The 11,058-nt window shown below is 35.2% G+C and overlaps 1 non-coding gene across 1 annotated transcript; it reads right to left on the bottom strand.

Moving 5' to 3' along the window:
• Window positions 1-7,722: 7,722 nt before the first annotated feature.
• On the bottom strand, window positions 7,723-7,794 carry trnap-agg (transfer RNA proline (anticodon AGG)). Its single transcript has one exon. It is a non-coding gene; the product is annotated as a tRNA-Pro (tRNA).
• Between the last annotated feature and the right edge of the window lie 3,264 nt (window positions 7,795-11,058).

Consider the following 11,058-nt stretch of genomic DNA (forward strand, 5'->3'; position numbering starts at 1 on the left):
TCTAAATAATACAACATTTACCAGTAATATAAACTAAATTAAAAATATACATTTTGAGAGAGAAAGAAAACAGTGTCAATGTTTTTGTACAGTGCAGCTGGATTTCCTGTCACTGTGGGCGCCAGAGCACAGTAATATAGTACAGAGTCTGATACAGCAGCAGAGGAGATGATCAGATCCACTTTCTTATCTTTAAGTGTAGCATTCATTCTTGGGGGAATGTTAGCACTTAGATCTCCATATTGGTGAATATAAAGAAGGAACTCAGGTTTAGATTTTGGATATTGTCTGTACCAGTGCAGGTAGAATCCTGTATCACTTGTTTCATATTCACAGGACAGAGAAACATCATCACCTTCATCTACAACATTCTGAGTGAAAAGTGGCTTTATTGAATCTGCCATGGAGTCACCTGTCATAGAGAAGAGAACATAAAGTTTAACACAATCAAGCCAGAATTACACACAGAAATCATGCTTTCTATAACACCAGACAATTAATAAACAATACATAATATCTAAACTAACAAAAGGTGTTAACTCACCTAGTGAAAGCCACAGACACATGAATATAACAGTGAACATGATGACTGGTTTTAGCTGAATGAAAAAGCTCTTTCTGTACTCTAATATATTACCATGATAAATGTTCAGGAAGCTCCACCCCCCAGCATCACATGACAGTGTCTCCAGTGTTGATGACAGTGAAACATCCTGGCTTTACATTAAGCCTTGTTTGGGAAACTGTGCTGAAACTCTTTACATAGTAAACAAACAAAAACTGACAGCAGGAAAAAATAATACTAATAATTAAAACGAGTAAATATTTTATTTTATTATTTTTTATATTTTATAAGTGGTGTCTGGACAATAAGGTATTTGAAAGCATGTTTATTAAATAGAATTACATTTTCATGAGGTGGTATTTTATTATGTGAGGAACAAACCAGGCTCTTTTCTTTCTGTTATCTATTATTCTTTATTGTCATTTAACTCATTGCTTAATAAAACCGCTGTGTAAAACTAGTTGACTTGATCTCATATCTGCTGATTGGTCATTTAAACATGAAACTGTGTTTATAAAGAAAGGGTAAAGTTTCTTATCCTATGACAAGAGAATCTGTCCAGAGCCCATTTTATTCAATGCAGCTGTAATGTGCTTGTCCTTGGTGGAGACAAAAATATTACAAATATAAGTCAAACATTTTTAATGAAATTGTATGTAAATTCTACATATAGGTCTAGCACTATGTATGTAGGATTGAACAACAGATAGAGTCTATATTATTTTGCCAACAATTATGTATAATCACAGAAGTCTACATATTTGGGCATGTGAGCAGGGTTCTAGTATTTGGCCCACAATAAGATAACTCACTACACCATCTTCTGGAGAAAAGAGAAAGACATTAACAAACAAGTCTATTTTTATTCACAAATCATAACAACAAATAATAATTTGCAGAAAATAACTTTATTCAACTCCTGAACTTTAATCAACTTCTGCTTTAATTAAGTTCAGAATTTCCGTGGACTTTTCTAGAAAACTTTCTATCTAATGTAACTGAGTAAACTAGGGAACTACAGAATATTTCAAAACAACAATATTTTTCCCAAATCAACAAACTGTTGTTTATAGTTGACAAAAGTAGCCATCTAATTATATTTTGTCAGAATGATTTACATTCCAGAAACTTCACTGGGTTGGGTTCAGTATCTGCTATAACATTGTGATGCAGTGCAGCTGTGATTCAAACTGGGCTGCATTAATCTGTGTATTACTGCATTATGCATGTTTGATTATCTTTATATAACAATTTACAACTTTTTAATTAATGAAGAAATAAAGGAGTCAAAAAAGCATAAAATGAATTTTTTGGTAATGATTTTGAGATCCAGCAGGGATGCTGCTCTGTACAGCAGGTGAACTGTGTGAGCTACAGCATGACAACTCTCTAAATCAAACAATATTCCTTTTTAAATGTTGAACCAGTTTGAACAGACCTATGGTAGAAATTACCACTGACAAGAGACAGAAAAAACGTGTGTCTCTTTTTTAATATTCATATTTAATAAAGTAACATTGCCTAAATCAATCACTCATGCAGAAATTCATTCTCATTGCACATCTCTAGTGCATTGGTTTTCACTTAGAGTGTGTTTAGTAAAGTGAGAGTAAACTGAAAGTCTGCACTTTAATCTCATATCCATTCATTAATTTCAGCTCCAATATTTCACTTCACACAGTTACATTAACCATAATAATATTTGATTTTCTGTCTCAGATGTCTCCAAATGTAGCTCTGCCCACTCATATTTATTCATATTTTTTATATAGTGCAATGTAATATTTCACTCATCTACTACACCATTAGCACAGCCTAGAATGAAAAAAAACTACAGCTTTAAACCTTGTGGAACCAAACCCCAGATCCACCCTGAAAAATCCCCAACCTTGCTATGAGGAGGAGGAGGACAGAAAACTGATACAGGACTTCGTTGCATGGTGCGACTGTAACCATCTGCACCTCAACACAACAAAGACCATGGAGATGGTGGTGGACTTCAGGAGGCCCAGGCCTCAACCGGAGCCTGTGACCATCAACGGTGACTGTGTGGAGTTTGTCAAGACCTACAGATACCTTGGAGTACAGCTGGATGATCAAATGGACTGGACTGCCAACACAGACACTCTGTGCAGGAGAGGACAGAGCCGCCAGGACTTCCTTAGAAGGCTGGCGTCCTTTAACATCTGCAGATAGATAGATAGATAGATAGATAAATAGATAGATAGATAGATAGATAGATAGATAGATAGATAGATAGATAGATAGATAGATAGATAGATAGATAGATAGATAGATAGATAGATAGATAGATAGATAAAACTTTGTCATTGCAAAGTACAGGTACATAGTGACGAAATGCTGTTTAGCATCTACCAGAAGTGCAAATAGTAGAAATTGTGCAAATGAACAATTGCAGATAAATATGTAAATATGTACAACAATAAATAAGGCTATGTCAGAGTGTGCATATAGAGGTATGTGCAAGTTGTATTTACAACAGATAAAGTGTAAAGTGTAATCATAAAGTACAGTAGTATAGAGCAGAGTCTGATACAGCAGCAGAGGAGATGATCAGATCCACTTGTTTATCATCATGAACTTTAGCAGACATTCTTGGGGGAGTGTTGAGAATTAGATCTCCATTTTGATAAATATAAAGAAGGATCTCAGGTTTAGATTTTGGATATTGTCTGTACCACTGCAGAGTCTGTACAGTATCACTGAAGTCTTTGTAGCTGCAGGACAGAGTAACATCATCACCTTCATCTACAACTTTATGAGGGAAAAGTGGCTTTATTGAATCTGCCATGGAGTCACCTGTCATGGAGAAGAAAATGTAATGTATTTAACCTTTACACAATCAAGCCAGAATTACATACAGAAATCATGATTTCTAACAGCACACAGTTAATAAACAACACATAATATATAAACTAACAAAAGGTCAATGTTAACTCACCTAGTGAAAGCCACAGACACATGAATATAACAGTGAACATGATGAATGATTTTAGCTGAATGAAAGGTAAAAGCGTCTGAACTCTTTTTGTACTCTGAAATATTAACATGATAAACGTTCACGAAGCTCCACCCCCCAGCATCACATGACAGTGTCTCCAGTGTTACTGACAGATTGTTGATCTTTACTGAAACATTCTGCCTTGTTTGGGAAACTCTACTGAAACTGTTTACATAGTAAACAAATAAATTATTCTATTATTGTATTTATTCAATTTTATAAAAATTTACTGACAATTAAAATTAGTAAATATTTTAGTTTTTATATTTTATAAGTAGTGTCTTGACTTGTGGCATTTATTTGTTTGTTGTGATAAAGCATGTTTATTAGAGTTCATATTATTCTGCAAAGAAGTATTTATAACAGAGTCTACATCTTTGGAGGATGTGAGCAGAGTCCTAGCACCTGACCCACAATAAGATAACTCACTACACCATCTTGTGGAGAAATAAGAAAGACTTGGTTTTTAAGGTAATTGAAGGTAATTTATTTATTAATGACATTAATAAATAAACTGCTGAACTATAATTAATATTATATAATGTATATATTACTTTTTGCATTTCTTTGTATAGCCTTCCCATACAGAGTTCCATAGAGTTCCTGGACTAAATCGCTGTTCCAGTTCACTTCAAATATTTTTCCATCTGATTTTATTCAGTAGGGTTAATTAAGTGTAGTGACCAAAGAACAAAACTGGAGCTATGATTGCACTGGTGTTAATTACAATCATACAGGTCTCACAAACAGAATATTGTCTATAGAGAAAAAGAGCTGCAGAGGAACAGAAACTTTTCCTCCAACAATTTTCTTCATCTATTGATCAAGAGGAGAATAAACTGTGCACCTGAGCCTTTCCTCATTAATGTTCAAGAACACGTCTGTTATAAACAATCAGCTAAAAGAACATTCTCACTCTAACTACATTTCACTGGCAATCAGAAACTGATATGTATTTATTTTATAGTTATGTTTGGTTACTTAAAGATGATTGTGATTACATTAAACAGTGTATTCTGGGTGGATGAATTGTTGTCAACAGCCTTTAATATAAATACACCAATTTATTTGAATTTATTGACAACAATTTATTATTAAGCAACTTTTTAAAATACTTATTCTTTTGGTTTGTAACTTGCAAACTAAAGGACTTAGCAATATCAGCAATAGTGAAGAAAACCAAGTGGGCATAATAACATTGTTATCCTGAGTGTTTAGTTAGTTTGTCAGGAACAGCTGGACAGTTCCCTGCCAGGCCCAGAGAGGGCGCTGGCAGGTGAACCTTGGAAGCCTGCTTCTTTGTGTGTCTTGTTACGCCCTTCCTATTGTTCCTATCCTGATTGTGTCACCTGTATCCCATTAGCCCTAATGTCCACCCCTATAAATAGGGATCCTTGCGTTTGTGTCCTTGTCCATGATTGTTATCTGTACCGTGGTTTCTGTTGGGGTTTTGTTTGCTAGGTTCCATGTCCAAGCTAAGGTCTAGGTTTTGTTTTTTTGTTTAGTTAACCACGCCATGTCTTGTTACGTTTGTTTCCCTATGTCGCGTCTTAAATGTAATAAGCAGTGCTTCGCTGAATCCTGCGCATGGGTCTCATTACACCGTGTGCTGGCGTGCGCGCACACACCACGGGCGTCTGGAGTCGAGCCCCGCATAGGGCGGGGGTCCCAGACGTTACATAGTTTGTTTGTTTATTTTTTGAAATAAACATCTTATTTATTCATATTCATGACAACTCTGCTTTACCTCACACAGCAACTCTTTCTCATCTACTAGACAATTAGCAAATCTTAGTTTGCTAAAACTACAGTAAAACCAAGCCCCAGATCCATAAGCTGCAGCTGCAACCTAATGAATGGTCATTTAATCAGAGTTTATTTTTAGTACCTACTTTATCCTGGTCACACTTCCACAACTGTCTATATACATTATATATACACACCTTCATTCATTCATTCATGCTTTGTCCTGGGCAGGTGAATCTGGAGCTTCTCCCAGCAACACTAGGGATGATTCAGGAATACACCCTGGATGATACAGCAGTCTAATGCAGGACAAAATGCACAGACACATTCACACACTCATTCAGACTTAGGGGAAATTTAGTGTCAGCAGTCCACCTTAAGTTGGAACGTTTAAATCACAGTACAAATAAGAAAACAGAGGACAAGCTCAAAAGGCTAGAGTCATCATCCCTCCATCAAATAATTATGTTTAAGATTATAGACATTACCCTTATGTGCAATCAAATCTTGTCACTAATTTTTTTTATATTATTATATTTATCTGAATGATCAAACTCACATCTGTTCAAATGAACATGCAGAATAAACACATGAACAAATGAAAGATTTAATAAATGAATGTAGATGTAGATTCATGAATTAAAGTATAGTTGTGTTAATCCCTCATTTTCTTTTTAGGCTATTAGCTCCAGCTGCAAATGTTTTCACAAATGTTGTTTGTATCTGTGGTTAACTGATAAGTTGGTAAAGTGAGTCTCTTTCGTCTTCTGTGGTTTTAGAATCTTAATATACCATGTTGATGTATTGTAAAGACTTTCAGTGACTCTGTATCACTGTGCTACGTCTCTTAGAGCACAATGATAGAGTGCAGAATCTGAGAGCTTTAGACCTCTGATAGTAAGTTCAGTAGAGTCTCTGCTTGTTTTCGACTCTAGTCGATGATCATCAGGAGTGCTCCCAGCACCTGCATTTGACCTTGCACCTTTATACAGTAAATACTGTGGTGCGCTGTTAGGATATTGTTTGTACCAGTAAAGATAAATACGATCACTGCTTGACTCATATGAACATTTCAGAATAACAGTCTCTGCTTCTTTCCTGACAATGTTTGCATCTGTTGGCTCAATTTTATCTGCAAAGCTACCTGGTGTGACAAAAATATAAAGAAACATGTCAGTGAAGTATTTTTTGTAATTCCAATATTGACTTAAGAAATCAAGAAATTACTAGATTAATACAAACATGCTTATTAATTAATGCAATTATTTAACTGATTAAATATCACTGTAATAATTAATAACTGATTGAAAATGACCTGTAACTAGAGTGAGAATCAGTGGTATGTATCTCACTATGTACAGTAAGTTGTATAGTTGATCCATTTCTGAACACAGCTCTGTGAGGATTCTGTATAATAGTGCTGTATGTTCTGAACTTTACACGTCTCTAGAAGGACACACCCAGGAAGTGATGCTGCTGTAGTGTAGAGTCATTACTATGGCTGTGTTGTATTTTAAGATTCATCATCTATACCATACTATAAGCCTTTATCTGTTTGTGTGTTTTTTTAATTATTTGTACATTTATAAATAATTATGATAATTTGCTGTGGAAAATCATAGGAAACTGGATCCAGTCTCTCATAAGTAAATTTGCTGTGTCTGTTCCCAAAAGGTAATTAAATTCAGTTCACTTCATTTTCATTCATATCACTTTTAACAATAGACACTGTCTCAATGCAGCTTTACAGAAATACAGAAATTCAGAATAGAAATTACAAAGTTGAAAATTAACTTTACCCCTAATGAGCAACTCTGAGGCAACAGCAGCAAGAAAAAACTCTGTGAGACGATATGAGGAAGACTCAAATGTGAACCCATCCTCATCTGGGTGATACCAGAGAGTGTGATTATGAATTAATTACCTTCTAATTGTATATTATCAAACATTAAAAGCAGAAGAGGAGATGATCAGATCCACTTGTTTAGTTTTATCATCAAGCAGACAGACGTGGTGGCATAGGGTTTTACCTTTTACCCTCCTTTCTGAAAAGATCAATGTTAACTTACCTAATGAAAGCCACAGACACATGAATATAACAGTGAACATGATGAATGGTGTTAGTAAAATGACAATATTCTGAGGTCTTTCTGTACTCTATTATATTAATATTTCAGAGGTTCATGTCTCCACAAAGTGTGACATTCTCCATCCCGCTCCCTGTATTCCAGAGATAGGCTCCAGGTTGGAGCTTTAATTTTCAGAGGTAATTACAGCGGGATTTGAACCTTCTTGGACCTCTGGAGAAACAAGCTTCCAAGGGAGAACCAAGCCAGCAGTGCAAGTTTCCGTTAGTTTTATCCCAACCACTCTATTCCATTTAAAACCAGGGCTCGTCCGGGATTTGAACCCGGGACCTCTCGCACCCTAAGCGAGAATCATACCCCTAGACCAACGAGCCAGGTCATCCCCATTACCTTGATGTGCGCCAATGAAGGTTCACTGCACTCTGTAACTGTATGACCTTCTTGTTCATATGGACTGGGGTCCGAGTAAAAGGAACTCGGTTACACAAAGTCAAGTTAACAATAAAGCGAGGCTCCTGTGGGATTCAAACCTTTTTGGAATCCAGACGCTAAGTGTGAACCAAGTAAGCAGCTCTTGCCATTGGGCCAAATTATGTCATTTACAGGGTTGTTACTGTAGTCTTAGATTTCTGTTCTTGGTGAACAGGAATGAAACCCGATGTGGTCTTTAGCTGTTGTAGCTCATCTACCTCAAGAATTGATTATGGAGCACTATTTCAGTAGAGCTTATTTATTTCCTGATTGTGTGATGGAAACTGTGTTTTTATTTTCCACAGTTCTTATTCTTAGTTATACATACTTTCAGGTATCCTGTAATTCTCAAAAATATATTAAACACCCTGCAAAGACACACATGATGAACACATTAAATAGCATGCTCAGTAAAATAAACAAACAAACAAACATAAAATAAAAATAAATCAGATCAGCTGCTTGTCAAAAGAGTTTACAATATGCACATTTTTAATCCTAGAACAGAATCAAATTCCAGCATGTGATCTTTACACTGTCATTAAGTAAATAAACCATCAAACCTGCCACTATTGTTTATGAGAACTGCACTTAATACTGCAGAGGGAGTGAACATGTGGCTTCTTCAAACACACACCTAACTTTTCTATCTGTATTTGGATTCACTTAGAATGTTTTGTCTATTCACTTCAAATAAAGTATTCATATATGGTTATATACATACATTTCTATTGGATCAATAATCAGAATGCTGATGTTATGCATAGCTTCCAGTCTTTTCTTCTTATTGTGATTCTTTAACACTTTCATGTTTGAGGTCTCTGTAGGTTTTTGGACAGTGAAGTTGACTTTCCTGTCACTGTGGGCTGTAAGGCGCAGTAGTACAGTGCAGAGTCTGATACTGAAGCAGGCGAGATCTCCAAATCCACACGCTTCAGACTCTTATGAACTTTAGCAGGCAAATGAGGATGAGGAGTATCACCTGTCTGATTCCCTCCCGATTCCGTCAATAGAACGAGGAATTCTGGTGCTGCATTGGAATATTGTTGATACCACTGTAGATTGTTCATAGAAACAGTGTATTTATAATCACAGGAGAGTGTAACTGCTTGCTCCTCTTTACCATAGACAGCAGAAGATGTTGGAGTAATGCTGTCCTGTGTGCTCTCACCTGAAGAGGACATTTATTTCAGAATATTATCATTTTATATTATACAGTATACATACAGTACATGCTTACAATCTAAAACACTCACACATGGAAACATTTCTTTACTAGTTATAAAACATTTAAACATGATATATGGGGATAAATAAAATATAAGCTTACCTATGAACATGGTAAAAAACAGAAACATACAGAAAACCATCATGTTTTAATTTCCTCTGTTCTTCTGAAAGTTTCCTTTTTATGTTATTGTAAATGTCAAGTTTCCTTCTACTCTGTCTTCAGTGAAGCATCTAAGCATTTCTTGTGTACAAAGCCTCAACTGTAGATTCCCTCTGTTTTAACCAATCAGAGTGCAGGATGTGCCACATTATGTAAAATACACACACATGTTCTAAAAGAATTTAATGAGCAAAAGATTCATATATTTACTTCCTGTATTTCCTATTTCTATGAACTTAAACCTTTTCTAATCTACAAAATATATTGTTGCAATTACAAACAATTCTTATTGTGAAATTAAATTCTTCAGCAGATTTATAGTACACCCTTAAAGTCTAAACAAAACACCAAATTATAACAATATAAAACCGCTAACAAGGTGGTGTTTGAGAGCATGTGCACAAATACATAAGCATCTTGTATTAAGCTCAAGATTCTGCAGTAATTCAAGTGTTTCAGTCGGACTGCACTCCACACACCATGTATCTGTGCTGAAGCTTTGTTCAGGTTTAATGTTCATGGCTACTTTAACACTCCACATGGTTCTGTTGTGTCCAGGTCCAATCAGGTTCAGTTCTAGAGTATTTTCATGTCATGTACTGCCATCTGCAGGAGCTGAATTTAAATAGACATATACATTATTTACCTCAAGAACCATCAATATATTTAAAACAAAAGTATTGCTCACCACGCTGGGAATAGTTCACAGTTTCAATTCACAGATTCATTTGGAATCATTACAGCATTTCAGCATATCAGAACACAAGAATAACCCGTCTTTTTCTTTTTTATCTGTATTTCTGACATTAACCTAGACAAAAACAAGTCCTCAGATTCAGCATCCTTAAAGAGACAAATTTGCTGGTGTGCTTGTGATTATTGTCCTTTAATATGACCCAGTTTCAGCCCAACATAAGCTCATGGACAGATAGTCTTACATTTGTCTCAAGAATATTCTAATATAAAGTGGAGATCATCAATGTCCAAATGATTAAAAGTTTTCTAGAGCCTGTGGCTGCAATACAACCAAATCCTCACCCCTCCACCAACATGACACTTGGTATGAGGTGTTTGTTGTGATAAACTCTGTTTGACCTTCACCAAACATGAAACTATGAATAATGATTAACCATCAGTCCAAAAAAATATTGTTCCCAAATTTGTTAAGATGCTGCCTTGTTTTTTTGTAGAGAAAGGGCTTCTTAAGTACTTAAGTGAAGAGTAAGTGCTGTTTCCACAGGTCAGGGTCGTAACACTTAAGTCCTGGGAAATGCAACTGTGAATGGATTTTTGCTGATCCATTTAAAATTTGGCAGACATTGTACATCCATCTAACTGAAAATACAAATGTTAATACAAAATTTCCATTTTCATTTCATTTTCACTCAATCTTGATGAATTTCATTATGATCAATAAAAGGAAAGCAAATTTGACTAACACTTTCCTTATTCATCCATTTTAACTTCTTGTAACTATACAATGGAATTATGGTCTGGAGTGCTCACATTTTGTTCTGGATCTTAGTTCACATTTGGTAAAGTAACATACATTTATACACACAGGTATAATAAACACATGAAAGAATAAATAAATGTATAAATGGAAAATAAATTACAGGATATATAATTATAGGATATTGTTTGTACCAATAAAGCAGAATGTTATCTCTGCTTCACTTATATGAACATTTCAGAGTAACAGTGTACTGAATAAACAAAAAGTAACCATGTGCCTTTATCATGAATTAAAGTTTAAACCTAATGTCATGTATTGGAG

The sequence above is a fragment of the Hemibagrus wyckioides genome, unplaced genomic scaffold (genome assembly GCF_019097595.1).
Source record: "Hemibagrus wyckioides isolate EC202008001 unplaced genomic scaffold, SWU_Hwy_1.0 Contig2, whole genome shotgun sequence".
NCBI classification, from domain to species: domain Eukaryota; kingdom Metazoa; phylum Chordata; class Actinopteri; order Siluriformes; family Bagridae; genus Hemibagrus; species Hemibagrus wyckioides.